Genomic DNA, 18,194 nt, shown 5'->3' on the forward strand with positions numbered 1-18,194 from the left:
CCCCCGCGCATGCGCGAACGTGCGACTGTCATCCCCCCCGCTCAGGGTGTAAACATTCCCATACGGAGCAGTGGGGGAGAGGTCCCCACTACTCCGTATGGGTGAAAAAGCTTAAGATTGTGGTGCGACGGGGCGGCATGCCGCCCCCAAATTTGTGCCGAAACCTGCAAACCATTGTGTATCAGTGTAACTCTTTAGCAGCAACAGGACAAGAAGGAATTACTTCTACCTAAATTCAGGGGTGCGTAATAAAGACATAGGGGTTTATTTTATTAAAATGCACCATCGGCCACCAGAGCCATGCTGTTGGCTGCACTGCATATTCACTATGTTGTTTATGGTTATGGTCTATGGGCACACCAGTATTTAAAAAGCCATGGACAGGCCATGCCCAGTTGCATGAAAAACTCCACAAAATGTAGAGAAAGCCACATCAATGCTCCCTATAGCCAATGTTTTGAGGTGGGTCCACGAAAATATAAACATATGAGAGCTGGGAGTTGATACTAGATGTATGAGTTTTGGGATCAAGGAGCATGTTCATGGCATGACTAGTAAGTGGCTTATAGCTCCTATATACATTGTCTGTAGAATTATACTGAATTTACAAAGATAAGGGGCTTACTTAGAAATTGTCCCATTTTTATCTGTAACCCTTGTTTAGTAAATGATTGTAAGACCACTTTTTGTCATATATTAATGTAAGCACTGTGTAATTTGCTGGTACAGGTATCGGACCCCTTATCCGGAAACCCATTATCCAGAAAGCTCTGAATTACGGAAAGCCCGTCTCCCATAGACTCCATTATAATCAAATAATTCAGAATTGTAAAACTGATTTCCTTTTTCTATGTAGAAATAAAACGGTACCTTGGAATTGATCCCAACTAAGATATAAATAATCCTTATTGGATGCAAAACAACCCTATTGGGTTTAATTAATGTTTTATTGATTTTTTAGTAGACTTAAGGTGTTGAGATCCAAATTACGGAAAGACCCATTATCCGGAATACCCTTGGTCCCGAGCATTCTGGATAATGGGTCCTATACCTGTATTAAATAAATAATGATAATGATGTCCAGCATTAAAAAAGTGAATAGAAAAATGAATGATGAGTGAATAGTAATGATTTGTTAGGGCAAGGAAAACTGCTAACACTTGCTCTATCATTCTAATGGACAGCCAGCCTGTACCATAGTCTGACTGATTAATTGACCCCCTACAAGGCTTCATACACCAGTAAGGCACCCTTTGTATTGCTCCATTAATTTGTGCCATCCCCCCAAATGATCAGAAGTGCAGGAAGTAAAGAAAAGTCCCATTTTGTGGCTTCTCTCAGGATCATAGGATTATTGATCAGAATGGCCCAACCAGCTGACCATAAATGCCTGATAGTTAGGCAGTATGGCTGAAATCATCTAGCAGAACCAAATACTCCTGCAATCAACCGAGGAATTACAGCATGAGTTAGATTTTAGCTGTTTAGCATTAATTCACCTTAATATAAATATATATATTTATTTATATATAACGCCATGTAGTAGAGTAGTTGTCCTTTTAATTTCCAGTTTTGCATTTCTTCCACAATGACAGAAAGAGCAGTTGCTGCTAATTTATTAACTCTTCTGATCCTAGAATGACCTTCATACTTCACATTCCTCTATGGAAAGTATCACAGACTGTACACACATTTAGATTAATTCTGTATCCTCCATCATATTTCACTGCATTTGATGCATTTTACACATGCCTTAAATGTCAGTGCGACAGTTTTTATTTTCCATTTTTACATCTGCCACCCACCTGCCCCTTTATAGGACACTCCTGTACAGCAGCCCAGTTTCTCTTAGCAGTGAAAGGGTTGATTACTACTACTATAAATGTAAACCATTTAAACAAACAACCTTCAGCTCTGACTTAGAATATCTGAAGGACTTAACACCTCCCATATTTATACTTGTTCCCAGATGTTGCTATTAAGCCTGGCACAATTCTCTTGGGCAGCTGCCTTAGTCTTAGCTGGAGAGAAGCAGCTGGCTCACTCACCATAATGGGATCTATAGCAACTGTATATTCAGTTGCAAATATATAAATTGCAGATAAAGTACTGATTTGTTCATGTCAGGGTCAGAGCCGACCAGCTTTTAGCCTTCAGCAATAACACAGTTTCTGCTACTTCATTCTGCGGCCTCACCTGGAACTAATTTTCATTTTTCAGCCATAAGAACAACTCAATCAACTGAGTAACATTTACTTTTCAAACCTCTATGTGTACAAAAATGACCCACAAAATACTTTCAGGTGACAGATTTTGCAAACATAAGCCTTTTCCCAAGTGTATAGAATGTCGCCAGATTAGGAAACAGGCCTTTCCATCTACATTTGTATTGGCGTCACATTGAGAACATAGCTGGGATGCTCCAGAAATCCCGAATATTCCAAAATACAGCCAAGTGTTTAAAAAGCAACCTCTGTTGATCTGTTTGACTGCTTGTAATATGCTGCTGTTTAGAAACAGATTTAATGCCCCTTCTAAAATATGGCTTTGTGTATCTTCTTATGGTCACCAGTTTCTTTCTTTCTTCTTCATAAGCAGGTATAGTGCATATTCCCACGTATCCTACAACAAATTGATTAATAGCCTTGGCCAGAAGGTCCTGGGTAGAAATTGCACCAGGGTCTATGCTGCAAGCTTTAATGCAATATTCTCTGACATTATCAGATGGAGATGAAACAAGCACAAGTACAGTATATAAACAAATGCTGCACCATTACTTGTGGGGCTTGGAACATTGCAAAGGACATGACAGACTGGCAGCAGATTTGGGGCACTTAGGGTTGGGGCAATGTTCTGGCCATGTATGAACAGTGCCCCAGGACAATGCTCTGCTCCCCGACAGTGACGTAACTCAGCAAGCTGCTTCCTTCAAACTCCATCAGATTCAAGTATGCTGGGAAGGAATGTTGAAACTGGAACATATCACTCTCCTTTTAACCTATAGGTCAGGACCCAAAACTGGGTCTATGTGATGTTTAGGTTGCCCTCAAGACTCCCTTTACTTTAATTGAAATATAAGCTACAATAGTCAAATGTATGTATGTATGTATGTATGTATATCTTTATTTATAAAGTGCTACTTATGTACCCAGTGCTGTACAGTAGAATACATTAATTCAAACAGGGGTTTTTTAAGATAGATAAATACAAAGTATGACAATAAATACAAGATAAATACAGTTGCAACAAGTCAAAAGACACAAAAGGATGGAGGTCCCTGCCCCGTAGAGCTTACAATCTATATAAATGTAATTCAAATTAGTTGCATATTTAACTTTAAACCAAAGTTATAGTTTATAGAGTGGACTCCCACACACATAAAGGCAGATTTACAACCACAAGTGTGCAAAGCACAATTTGAGCAAGTTGCCATTTTTTTTACCCATAATGCATTACAGCATAATTGTGGCCAAATTAAAATGAATGCACTTGAGTGTGATAGCAAATTAGATGAAAATTGCAGCTGACATTTTTGGAGCTGGCATTGGGTCATATCCATTTTTTTTTTGGCGTGCAACATTTTCGCCGTTTCGTGAATTTGTCACCATTTCACAAATCTTTTCAATGATTCGCAAATTTTTGGGTGAAGCAATCACTACTCAAAATCTGGGAAAAATAGGAAAAATAATGAGAAGCCATGCTTTATCACCACTGATTATGTCCAATAAAAAAGTGGCTTACTAATGGCAAAGTTGCTAAATCATTATTTGGAATAATGCTATTTTCATAACAAAAGAGTAGTTTTCTAAGAATAATAGATATGTACATTATAAAAATACTCAAGAGTTTCCCTTAGTTATGGTTAAACTACTGTATGATATGGGTGTCTATGTTTAAGAGAAAAGTAAAAAAAAAAGGAGGCAGATGTAGGAATATAATGGATAATCCATGCTGCACCAAATAACAGCATTTAAGCCTTTGTTAAAAAAATGAAACGGAATTACCGAAAAGCGGGAAATTGTGCGGTGACAGTATTCCTTTAAAAGCGCCTATTAACATTTTTTTTAACTAAGCAAGTAAGGGGAAAGGAATCATATGTCATTAAATAAAGCACACACACTCCAATGTTTTCATGAGTCTGGCTACTTTCTAGATGTATTTTTAATGATAACAATGAGGGTTTGGCTAATTAGGCAGTGAAGAATACAGCTTGATTGCAAATTCTCAACATTTCCCCACTGATGAATTTACAGAGCAAGAATGTCTGCCTATTGTAATTCAATCAATGGCAGTTAAATGTGATACTGTATGCACATTGCCATTAAAATAACAGAACGCACAGCCCTTGGGGACTCTAAGGGTCCCAATGTTATGTCTTACTGGGGTTCCTGAAAAACACAACTTACCATTCGGGGGCCTCCCAGAGCTAAATGGGTTTCTAATTACTGCCTTGTGTCTATCAAGTGTATTGCTGTGCAAATGATTACAACACATAAACATTACCAAAAAGGCAATTTTTTATATAGTGGAATTCGCAACTAGTTGACATATTAATATTTGGAACAAATCAAGCAGAATATTTATTAGTACAGGTATGGTATCCGTCATCCGGAAACCCGGATAACGGATAAAAATGATTTCCTTTTTTTCTGTAATAATAAAACAGTACCTTGTACTTGATCCCAATTAAGATATACAGTAATCCCTATTGATGGCAAAACAATCCCATTGGGTTTAATAATGTTTGAATGATTTTTCAGCAGACTTAAGGAGATCCAAATGACAGAAAGACCCCTTATCCAGAAACCCCCAGGTCCTAAGCATTCTGAATAACGAATCTCACACCTGTAATATGAAACTGCTGATCTTAGGTTTTGATACAGGTATCCGGTATGAATTATTAGTGATATTTGTATAACTGTATCTGAGATTTCAGTATACAGGTATCGGACCCCTTATCCGGAAACCCGTTATCCAGAAAGCTCCGAATTACGGAAAGCCCGTCTCCCATAGACTCCATTATAATCAAATAATTCAGAATTGTAAAACTGATTTCCTTTTTCTATGTAGAAATAAAACTGTACCTTGTAATTGATCCCAACTAAGATATAAATAATCCTTATTGGATGCAAAACAATCCTATTGGGTTTAATTAATGTTTTATTGATTTTTTAGTAGACTTAAGGTGTTGAGATCCAAATTACGGAAAGACCCCTTATCCGGAATACCCTTGGTCCCGAGCATTCTGGATAATGGGTCCTATACCTGTATACTGTATTACTGTATAGTAGAACTAATGATAAATGTAACTGGTGTACCTAATGTTTTCAAATGATGTGGTAGTGGTAACCTTAAGTTATTATTCTAAAATTTTAGAATAATATTGTCCTCCTAAAGATTCACAAAGCACTGAGGACCATATGATCATGGGACCCCTGAGGGAAGGGTCAGCCTGACTATATTTGCACGTGTGATGCCTTCTCTCTTATAAGTTATTTCTGTTACATAGAGATTTGGATTTTTTTGGAAGAACACATTGTTCTTCAACATTTACTGCTTATAATTGGTTAACACTGGTTCCCACAATACAATAATTCTATGTGATATTTTTATTTGGCTCAAATCCAGTAAGGAGCCAAATTTTTTTTCATTTTCCAGAAATCTGGTATGTGGGCGCTAGTGAGCGGGAAGGGAACTGGGATGTGTAGAGGCTGAACATTGATAAGAAGGTTGTAGAAAGCGGCTGTGCCAGTTCAGCCCAGTAGATAACACCAGTTTCAGTGCCACCTGGAAGGACATTGCTGAGTGTGTTACAGTTGCAACTTTCCATGGGAAATCAATTTGTACTTAACTACAGTTGCTACTGACAAGTGATACAACTCAAGGCTTTCCTAATGTCTGGAACGTCTGCTTTTCACTAAAATGAACCTAAATATGTTATAGTTTTAATACGTAACCCACAGACATTAATACTGTGTATTATTTTATAGCTTTTTGTTACACTATGTGAAAACATGTGTTTCAATTGCACTAAGAGAATGGGAGAGGGGAGGCAGACTTATTGTCGTTGCAGAACTGAAGATTAAATGTTAGTTTTTGCAAACAGAACTGTATAGCTAAACACTTTTACATTTAAAGGGGAAGTGAAACAATATGGCAGGGAGTCCCCACTGTTAGTGTGTGCTGTGTGGAGAATGGGTGGCGGTGAAGCTTAGCACTAGGGGTGAATATAGGCTCAGTTTAGCACCCATTGCAATGGCATACACAATGCACTTGTGCCCACTCGCATTCATCTATGCTATTTCCAGATTGCTATTTGTGTCCCTTTGGTTTCATGAGGTACACTGGGGGGTGGGGGGGGGGGGTAATGCATGGCTTCCTTCTGGTTGCTATGCGCTGGGAATCCTACTGAATAATAGACTGCTCCTTATCTAAATGACTGCAGCTTGGGAAATAAAGATAATTTTTTATACTAAGGGCTTCTGAGCAGGACTGGGCCGCAGATCTGCCCAACCGTTCCTTCCCTGATGTGTTAAATTTACACAAGCTCAGGGGAGGACATCGGGTGGGGGACCCTGCGGGGTGGGGTTAGGGGACGCGGCCGGCGGGGGCACCTGCAGGGCTCCTGGGGCGGGAGCCCCAGTGGGCCCTGCACCCCCCAGTCCAACCCTGCTTCTGAGTGGCCTGCTGATTTGTTTTAACCAACCGGGAAGTTATAAAGGGGACTTACATGTTTAGTACAAGAATACAAGCCCTACTCGTAAAAATGGTAGGGGGGGGGGGGGTTACTGTTACTTTACCATTGTTGGAAAACTGACCTTAAATCCTCAATAGAAAATTGCAATTTTAAGTACTAAAGGCCACCCCCTGAGATCATATGATTCTCAGTGCACACAAACAAACCAAGGGCGCACATACATGCTAGGGCACATCAGCCAATTTATAGACAAAGTTCTATTTTTTACTCCTACACTACTTCCTGTTACAATTAGAGCTGCCTTATTTCTGGTCATGTGATCTCAGAGGGAGCACACAGACAACGCAACATGGTGGCTCACCATGTTGTGCTATACAATATATATATATTGGTGGGTCAAGGTAAAAGATGTAAAAGGCCAATATTTACTCTTAGCTGGGGTCATTACTCAGCTGTATATGCCATAGAGCAATGCAGGGTTAGTGATTCTTTTCTGCACAGCACTTTTGTTGTAAACCCCCCTTCCTACAATAGTGTTTATTAAATTGTGTAGACTCCCCCTCTTGGTTAAGGGAACTGGCAGATTCTTAGGTACAAAGAAAGGGTAAATAAAATGCTAGAAATTTTATGTGAACACGGCTGTTAAGAACATCTTGTTCTGCTCACTCTATCAGCACAAACACAGGCTGTTTATGCACTACTCGGTACTTTTATTATCCATACATTCCAAAGCATGTCATATCGGCAGGGCATAAATGATTCAAGTGATGTTATTGTCACATAATAACCCTTTTAGGATTCCATACACAAGCTTTAATAGTTTCATTTTCTGTCACTTTAGTGGCTGTGATTCTATTTAAATGTTATAAAAGTTTGGTGATTTATATGTTTTGCCTCAGGAGGTGCCTTGTCACTCCACTTTCATTGTTATTAGCATTTCTAAGTGGCGAGGTAGTAAATATAAATGGACGTTAAAGAAAAAAAGGGCTAATTTATACATACATACATCACCAGCTATTTTGCACATGTTAAAACATCATTTACAGTGCTTCATGTATCAATACTATGTTACTATATACTTACACATTGATCCAAAACAGATTGTGTTTTGGTTTATAAATATGGTGCAGTCAATAGCAGCCAATAGGCAATTAGGTTAGAACAGTTTACTACAAGCTAAACAACAGTCTTGATTGATTAATATTGGCAACTTTGTCCTTAGGCTTATTGCTAAATGCAATTTTTGGATTTAAATCACCGTGTTTTTTACCTACAATGCAGCATTTTCCCCTAGAATTAAAGCATAATTGCTACCATGTGGGGGGTTTTACCTGCTGTAATTGTGCCAATGCATCAAAATGAATGCAATGTGTATTTGCTAAGCAGGTGTACGTCATGGCCAACATTTGAGAATGGGGATTGTGTCACTTTTTAACATGCAGCTTTAAAAAGGCATCGAAGCCTATTGATGCAAACTGCTGTAAGAACCCTGGAATTACTGCCATGTTAAGGGTGGAGATAGTGCCAAGGTACCCCAGTGCACTTGCACATGATTGAAGAAGAGGCAGGATGAATTAAATGGTGCTTAGTTCAACTATAAGGAAGTACAAGGCCTTTAATGAATGCCATGAACATTAAACTTTGAAAGAAGTCAAAGAACTTACATATTCTTGCTGGTGTAACCAGTTTTGTCATAATGAACAATGTTTTGGGGGATTAGCACCTCCTTTTTATCAATTTACACTATTACACTTGGATTCTAAAAAAAGCTGCATTATGGGTAAAAAAACAATTCACCTATTGCATTTTATTTGTATAAGCCGTAAAGAGTAATTGATCTTACTCAGTGGGCCAGATTCATCAAAGTCCGAATTTTGGATCATTAAAAGCACAAGTGAAAATTTCTGATGTGCGTTACTTGTGTGAAAATTTTCAAACTTTTCTTGTCATACGAAAATATTGTGTATACTAAATTTTTGTATCCGAACAATCGTAAACGGCGTGAAAAACTTTCTGACTTTGAACCTTCAGTGCATGATTTTGGAAGCCTCCAATAGGACTCAATGGCACTCTCCAGTTCCAACCCGCCCCAAGAAAAGCCTCCCATAGGGCTCAATGGCACTCTGCAGCTCCAACCTGGCCCAAGGAAAGTCTCCCATAGGGCTCAATGGCACTCTGCAGCTCCAACCTGGCCCAAGGAAAGTCTCCCATAGGGCTCAATGGCACTCTGCAGCTCCAACCTGGCCCAAGGAAAGTCTCCCATAGGGCTCAATGGCACTCTGCAGCTCCAACCCGGCCCAAGGAAAGTCTCCCATAGGGCTCAATGGCACTCTGCAGCTCCAACCTGGCCCAAGGAAAGTCTCCCATAGGACTCAATGGCACTCTGCAGCTCCAACCCGGCCCAAGGAAAGTCTCCCATAGGGCTCAATGGCACTCTGCAGCTCCAACCTGGCCCAAGGAAAGTCTCCCATAGGGCTCAATGGCACTCTGCAGCTCCAACCCGGCCCAAGGAAAGTCTCCCATAGGGCTCAATGGCACTCTGCAGCTCCAACCTGGCCCAAGGAAAGTCTCCCATAGGACTCAATGGCACTCTGCAGCTCCAACCCGGCCCAAGGAAAGTCTCCCATAGGGCTCAATGGCACTCTGCAGCTCCAACCTGGCCCAAGGAAAGTCTCCCATAGGGCTCAATGGCACTCTGCAGCTCCAACCTGGCCCAAGGAAAGTCTCCCATAGGGCTCAATGGCACTCTGCAGTTCCAACCCGGCCCAAGGAAAGTTTCCCATAGGGCTCAATGGCACTCTGCAGCTCCAACCCGGCCCAAGGAAAGTCTCCCATAGGGCTCAATGGCACTCTGCAGCTCCAACCCGGCCCAAGGAAAGTCTCCCATAGGGCTCAATGGCACTTTGCAGCTCCAACCCGGCCCAAGGAAAGTCTCCCATAGGGCTCAATGGCACTCTGCAGCTCCAACCCGGCTCAAGGAAAGTCTCCCATAGGGCTCAATGGCACCCTGCAGCTCCAACCTGGCCCAAGGAAAGTCTCCCATAGGGCTCAATGGCACTCTGCAGCTCCAACCGGCCCAAGGAAAGTCTCCCATAGGACTCAATGGTACTCTGCAGCTCCAACCCGGCCCAAGGAAAGTCTCCCATAGGACTCAATGGCACTCTGCAGCTCCAACCCAGCCCAAGGAAAGTCTCCCATAGGACTCAATAGCACTCTCCAGTTCCAACCCGGCCCAAGGAAAGTCACCATACCGAAGCTTGAATGAATAACGAAACTTTCATACGATTTTTTACTAAATTGACGCAAAGTATGAAAAAGTTGCGGAAATTAATGAAAACATTGTAGAAAATACGCACAGTTCAATAAATTAGAAAATATACAAATGTTTTTGTAATTGTAGCAATTTGTACATTGATAAATGTGACCCAGTGTCTATGTATATATTGAGTCCCTGCCATAAAGCAAGGCAGGACTGTTTGTAGGAGCCTATTTATAATGCTGTGTAAAATGAAATTAGCCCCAAAAATGGTGTAAAAAGCTATGTAAAATAAAGAGATTTTACACCGTTATTTCATGTAAGTTCCAGTGGAAGAAAAAATGTGTAAAAATTTACCCCAATTTTACGTTGTTTTTTTTACACAGCATAATAAATCTGCCCCATTAGAATTACAACTCTGCCCTGGCAAAAAAAAGTTTATAGGGAATAACCAAACTACTGTACTTCAACCAATAAGAGTTTCCTTATAATATAAGGCTTTTCCAGCGGACATGTTTGCTTCATTGCCTCCTTTGTTGGACTATGCTTCCATATTCCATTATTTTGGAGTCTCTAGAATATGTTTTGAATGAGTTGAATGAGAAAAAAAAAGTCATGAAAATGTCATTAAATAGTATAATCGCTAGGATTTCATATTTTCTAAATAGATATACACCTCAGCTTTAGTGGGAGCAGTACCATCACCCCTTTATCTATTTAGGCTTCTTTTTCCACCAGGAAGCTACTTGCGAGGGTTCTTGACTATTCAGCCAGTCACTACCAATAACGGTCACTAGTTCAAGTTTAAAGGCCATTAGGGAATTCTGGGAGTTATAGGTAAATAGCAACAAGAGAGCCACTGGTCGAAAAAGCCTTGATCAATGCAGTTTATTTATTCAGATTGAGGGCTGCAGGCTTGCTATTTACTTTGGGCCCTTCTCTATCCTCTTTTTGTGAGAGTAAAAGCCGCTGTTTGTTTAATATTTTATTTACTGCCAATTTGAATCTCATGCATCCAGTTTTACACAAAAACAGCTTGTTTGTACTCGGCAGAGAGTAAGAGCTCGGCTTCATGGGCTCACATTCTGGTTACACGCACTCAACCTTGATGTCACTATTTCGCTGCTTAACCCTGCCCTTGCGCTACTAGTGCAAAGATATACCATGGTATGATGTGAGGGAGCTTCTTGTAAAACATAATGGTTTAAAGGTAAAAGTTTCCATGTCGTGATAAAAATTGCAATTTTTCTAAATGATCTGAGTTTGTGTGTAGGAAGCCGGGGGTTGAATTTCCATTGCATTCCACACTTCCTGTGCAGGAAATGAAGAGTGAAGAGAAAATTGGTTCCCCGAACTTGCTAGAAAACAGCACACACTTTAGCATCTACCTTCAGTTCTATGCGGGTATTTAAATGGCTACGTATACAGGATATAATGATTAAATGGGAACAGAATTGATTATTGTTTCATAAGAGCCTATTGACTCATTTGGTCTGAGCATCGGGACCAATTATTTCCAGTCTGTAATATATATCTGGAAGTATTACTTGTAAGAGAAAAATAAAAGTATGAAAGCACTCAAGAAAGGTCATTTACAAGCATAGCAGTAGTGCATTCTTACTTAAATGAATGCATATGTTGCTAATTTTGATGCCATTTATTAAAGGTATAAGTAGCGTTTCATAAATGAGGATATACATACATAAATACTTGCACTCCTGTATTGTTGCACTAAGCACTACTGTGGGAGTTCTAAATCATGCACAAGTGTGTGTATTGACCCTTAAGAACCCTGCAGCTTCCACCATCACATTTAGCAGGGTAAAGCAGGGTAAAAGCTGTAGAGTCACTGCTGGAAGTTTGTTTTTCACATTCATGGACATGCATTCAGTCTCTGCCCAGGTACCAGAGGGTGAGGCAAATAGTGAGGAAGACAGGGTGGATCAAAGATTGAGAGACATGACTAATAAATTCAGATGTAGAGGATACCCACAACAGTTACTAAATACAGAACAAGAAAAGTTAAAGGGTTTGGAAGGTAAGGTCTGATTTAACAATACCAACTGATTCCAACACCAGTTAGGGGTTAGGCATGGCATGTTCCCATACTTACAGTGCAGACAATGCTCACACACGACTTGTGCCTATTATATAATGCATCCATGTTAAATAAAGATGTTTATGATTTGAGGGTTTGATCTATGTTGGGCAAAAAGGTACAGTACAACCTGCAAGGGACAGAATTAGCCAGCATAGGTCTAAAATACGAACTGAGAATCTTAAATTGCCTCTACCAATGGAATGTTATACCCTAAAGCAATCTGTAGCCTCTATGCATTTTCTAATGATTGAGGCAATATCACCCCCTAAAAGGAAAGGTAATAGATTGCTCCACAAAAAGAGAAGATTTTGGATTCAGGCATTGGGACCCCAGGGTATGAATAGGTTTGATTTAACAGCATTTATATAATATAAATATGGTCAGAGTGATTAAATCTGAGTGTTTGAAAACACAGTATTTCAGAATGTATAGGTTTAAAAAAATTAACAAATGAACATGATTAATAGCCTATGACTTATGTCATAGCAGCCAATACAAGCCAAGCTGCCCATAATAAAATTGGGGTGCATTGCTAACATCTTATTTTATGGGGCTGTGGGGGTAGCAGAATAGGAGAGGTGGGGCTATAATGGAAACCACTGGGAGAAGATGATAACATACAGTACCTTTAAGAGGGGGATCTGCATAAAGAGGAAAAGATGGAGAGAAGAGCAAAGAGGTGTCAAACAGAAGGGGTGAATAATAAGTTTTACAGAGGAGTGAAGGGGAGAGGAGAAAAAGAGAGAAGGGAAAAGGTAGCATAAGGAAGAGGTACAGCAGCAGAAGGAAAGTAAAGAGAGATGGAGGGAGTAGAAGGGAAGGAAAGTTCACATAGAACTGGATGATCAAGCATGTGAAATGAGAAAGCAATGGAAGTTTTAGCTGCTGCCATGAAGAGCTCAATATGGTGTCACATATAATAATTTAACAAAAAATGTGCCTAGCTTTATCTGGTGCCATCAGTAATACGTACAGCTTCAGCTAGTGCAGGGGTCTCAAACTCGCGGCCTGCGGGCCATTTGCGGCCCTCGGTACAGTATTTTGTGGCCCGCACCAACGCCTTCTCAAAAGCAATGAATGGATCGCGATTTTTATTGCGATTCAAGGGATAATGCAAGGCACGGCGGGCGGGAGCTGCTGATTGTGGAAATGACGTTATGCCATCATAACAGTTATTATGGGAAGACGTTCTATGTGCACAATTAGCTGCTAAGGAGCTAATTGTGCACACAGAACGTCTTCCCATAATAACTGTTATGATGGCATAACGTCATTTCCGCAATCAGCAGCTCCCGCCCGCCGTGCCTTGCATTATCCCTTGAAAGCCAATTTTTTGTGAAATCCCTTATGCGGCCCAGCCTCATCCTGACTTTGCCTCCTGCGGCCCCCAGGTAAATTGAGTTTGAGCCCCCTGAGCTAGTGTAATGTATAATATCACAGGTATGCTTTGTAATAATAATAATCTGTAACATATAGAATTGAATCTGGGGAAATGAATATTACACAGAGCTTTATGGGATGCCATGTATATCTAGCTGACACTAACTTCAATATGATGTTGTGCATAATACAGGCATCATGTATAATATTATATATCTATAATGTATAATCCTTATCTGGTGCAGCATTCCATGTGCATTATTTGCTGCAGGTCATGATAACTCGCAGCTCTGGTTCCCTTTGGCCCTTTACCCAGCCCTGTGTATATTAGTGTATAAGAAAAAGAAATCTAGAAATTTAAGGCATTTTTTTCAAATATTTTTTCATCTTTCACAAACCCTAAGAGATATGAGCCCAACCTGTTCCCACTTGTTTCCTTATTAAAGCTTTGTTTTTAAAACAACACTAAAGGGAGCCCATATAAACAGCAGTAATTACATGGGTAGCGTTGGCATTATACATAGGTTGGGTAATTTCTTACTCTATATGTTAATGCAAGGTAAATAGTAATCACACAGAATAATTATTGCACGAATAGATAAAAAACTTATGGGATTTAACCTTTCTGCAAATAGATGTGGCAAAACCTATGATGATTTTTCACTACTTTTAATGTGGTGTGCATTTTTAAGGATTGTTTGGGACATTATAACATAATAGGGTTGCACAGATATGATCTATATTATTGTATAACAGGTAGAAGAGGGGCTTGAATAATCTGGAACTCTCAGCATAAACCTTATGTAGAAAGGATAAGGCTCCTGTGGTTCTTAATTAAATATTTATTATACATAGTCACTGAAATTAAATACTTCCTGAGTACTACAGTGGTAAGGCAATTTGAGAGCCCCGAATAGTCATCGGTGAAGGAATAATCCCACCAGTGACATCTCATGAAATTTATTACCTCCAGCGGAAGCCTCTGGGTGTAAAGTAGCCTAAATTCCTTTCCAGACTATGGTCCTTACATTTAGGCAGGTACCACCTTGGGAGTTTTAACTATACACTACTTCTCCTCACTTAAGGGAAATATTTCTAAGCTGGTCTCACAATCTCCTGTGACAGAGCTGACTATCACTACTGTTACCTAACTCATGGGGTCCCTGTTCCTCAGTTTCTCCAAGGTGTTTGGTCACCGTAGGGCTCAAAGCTTGATACTGGAGCATTAGGCTGCAGGCACCCAGCTCATCAACCTTTGGTACTAGGTGAAGACCAAAAAGGAAGAGCCCATGCACTTACTTCTCCTTCTATAATCAAGGGCCATTTGGGAAATGTTCCTCCCACAATGCATCGGCTACAGACCAGGAACTTACCAAACCAGCAGGGAAATAAACCATTTTGGTTAATTTTTCAAACCCTCAAATCTTTGAGTTTTAAGCAGATCAGGACATATTTAGGTACAACCAATGAGACAGGGAGAGATTGGGAATGTGACCTACATTGTCCCAACTATTAATTTCCAGTTGTGCTAAAGAGATATGGTTTTCTTATCTCCCTTATTCTGTAACATAGTAAAGTAGTAACTTTAGCTGAAAAAAAAAAAAACAATTCATTGCGTTCAACCTTTTATGTGTATATAAAACCTGCTAGTTGACCTTTACTATATTTTCAATGACTAAAGAGCATTATTATATATGAATTTTAAATTATATATTATTTTATATAATATAGTACAGGTATAGGACCCATTATCCAGAATGCTTGGGACCAAGGGTATTCTGGATAAGGGGTTCTTTCCTTAATTTGAATCTCCATACCTTAAGTCTACTAAAAAATCAATAAAACATTAATTAAACCCAACATGATTGTTTTGCATCCAATAAGGATTATTTATACCTTAGTTGGGATCAATTACAAGGTACTGTTTTATTACTACAGAGAAAAAGGAAATCAGTTTTAAAATTCAGAATTATTTGATTAAAATGGAGTCTATGAGAGACGGGCTTTCCGTAATTCGGTGCTTTCTGAATTACGGGTTTCCGGATAAGGGATCCTATACCTGTACTTTTAATTTTAAAATTACGTTGAAAGTCTCAAACCAGTCTTAATGACTTTCTGACTGAACGAATCAGGGATTTTATTGTTTACAGTACCAAGGTGAGACCTGAATATAATTAAGAAGCAGGGTCAGTGAGATATTAAGATTAACTAAAGCAGAGCAAACAAAACCACAGTATATTTAAAAGAAATATTTTCAATATGCTAGCTTTGTTATATAAAAGAAAGCCAGTCTGTTAAACCTATGAAAAATAAAAGTGTTAAACAGAATTAAACCATGAGGAAGAGGTTAGATGATATAAATCTGAGTCCTTGAGGCTGATGGCCCACAAAGCGAGTTAGTTACTCGCTATAGATCTCTGCTACCGCAGGCAACTAAGCACTCCAAAATACCTTTCCACTGGCAACAATAATAGTCGCCAATGGAAAGGCCTACGCATCCCTTTGGCATATCAAAATCACGCAAAGTTTTGGAAAGCCGAAGCGATGTGTAGGCCAACTCCTATTGTTGCCGGTTGAAAGGCATTTTGGAGTGGTTAATCACCCACGATAGCAAGATCTATTGCGGGCAACTAACTTACTCCCTGGGCAATCAGCCTTTGTGGCCAGGGGATGTCGACAAATTGCTCCCTCTTAATTGTTTTAAGCAGTTTCAATATGTTCCTGTGAGCTGATTAGTGGGGTCATTTACTTTACAGAATGCAGAGTACAAAGTGCAAAAAATAGGCCAAAATCAACTTTTTTTGGACTTTGAAACGTGGATTCTGCTCTTCTGCTGTAGGCCTTGGCACTCTGCACTCTTACCACATAAGACCTGCTGTTTGCCCCATGGATATAATACTGGTGAGGGGCAGGGGAGGCACGCAGACATTTCATTCAAACTTGCAAGCTGATCAGCCCCAGTGCTAAAGTTAGTTTTCTTTTTTGCCTGCTCCCAGACCATTGTGACGACCTGGGTGCAGATACACCCAGTGGATATTGGCGCTCAAACATGGGAGTTTGCAATTTGGATATCCACCATGTGAGCCTGCACCCAAGCCGACAATGGTTTTGGATGCAGGCAAAGAGGAAAGCTTATGTCACCATTGGGGCACAGGTGCTTTTTAAGTAAGCGCTAAGGAACAAGTATGTGCCCCTTAGTGCTGTAGCACATACACCTTGGGTTATTTAGGTGCCCCCTTACATGTACAGTCAATTCTACTTACATGTGGGCAAGAGCAACAAATGCAGCAGAGAAAGAGACTAAAAGGCAAATGATACCTTGTATATATGTAGGATTTATATTCATTTTATTTTTCTACAGACATATTTCTTTGTGTTATTCTGCACTGGAAACCTTATTTATCTGCAAATCTCTGTTTATTCATACTAGGGGGAACAACCATGATTGCTTTAAATAAGTAACCGAAGACTCCAACATAACTGCACCCAAGCACCCCTCCCGTACCCGTGTGGCCAAATTATCAAGAAAAATGCCTGATTGACTTACCCAAGCAATAAGTTTTAATGAAGGATCTTTCGGTATATGATTTTGTACTTAGCAGGAAAAGCCTTGCGAAACATTAACACATCATTTATCAGCATAACTTACCTTTACATTGTGCTTATATTTTACTATTTAACCGTGACTGCAGTACATTTAGATCATACCTTTATATGTCTGCTCTGTTTTCCCCTGACAAGTCTCGAAAAGCAATTGCACAACTTGAAGCTGAGAGGAGGGAGAGAAGAAGTAATGTGTAGGGAGAACCTGGGAAGAAAGTTGGGACTGAACCATCAGCTCAAACATAAGAGTACTGCTGCATGTAAAAAATAACTTAAAAAAGCTACAGTATATGTACCTTTTACATATACCCCGTTAAAGGAGTTGTGGGTATTAGTACTGCCAGATCTTCCCTTTAAAAGAAGATGCCTACAAAATAAACATGTTGCATATAAAAGGATACAGGGCCCACATATTAGAACACATACAACAGGGCTTTGTGACGAGTGCAGACCTGTGACTGAGGATATTGTTGGACAAGCACATAAGGATGAGCATTAGAAGCACAGAAATACTTTTGCTAATCCAGCACTATCTCTCTTCTTTAGAGGTGTTGACCACTGCAATCCGGGAACCTGGCCGAGCATACGCAAATCCTGACCTGTGAGGGATTCATACTTGACCCAATCTGGTTGTATTGTTTCTATTGGAACCCTAATGGGCAGCCAGCTGTTTTATCCATCTGTGAATGAGGAGACCTCTGACAATACTGGTCTTCACCAAAACCTACCCTACTTCTGAAATCACAAAGTACCAATAGGAATGAGGCAAAGTTGTAATCAAAGTCAGGCCAAGGGGTCAAGACAGGCAGTAAGAGTCATTAAACAAGTCAATGACAGTAGCACATGTGGAGGACCCCTGGAATGTACCCACTGGAGGATGCTCTAGACTGCTGGAGTGATTAAGAACTTTAAATTACAGCCATTCTTTAGGAGCCTCCTGCTGACATAAGTAATGGTATTATAGTGGCATGAATCCCCTCCCAGTGGCCAAACTGAGTGCTACTGTCCTCTATCCTAACTAACTACTATCCTCTAACCAGAGATACAGCCATTCTAAGTGACTTGCCACCTTTGTGGACAAAGCTAAAGACACATACTTTATAAACTAATGCAGCCCTGGAAATAGACAAAACCCACTACATTTCAGTAAAAAGCAT

Source organism: Xenopus tropicalis, chromosome 10 (genome assembly GCF_000004195.4).
Source record: "Xenopus tropicalis strain Nigerian chromosome 10, UCB_Xtro_10.0, whole genome shotgun sequence".
NCBI classification, from domain to species: Eukaryota; Metazoa; Chordata; class Amphibia; order Anura; family Pipidae; genus Xenopus; species Xenopus tropicalis.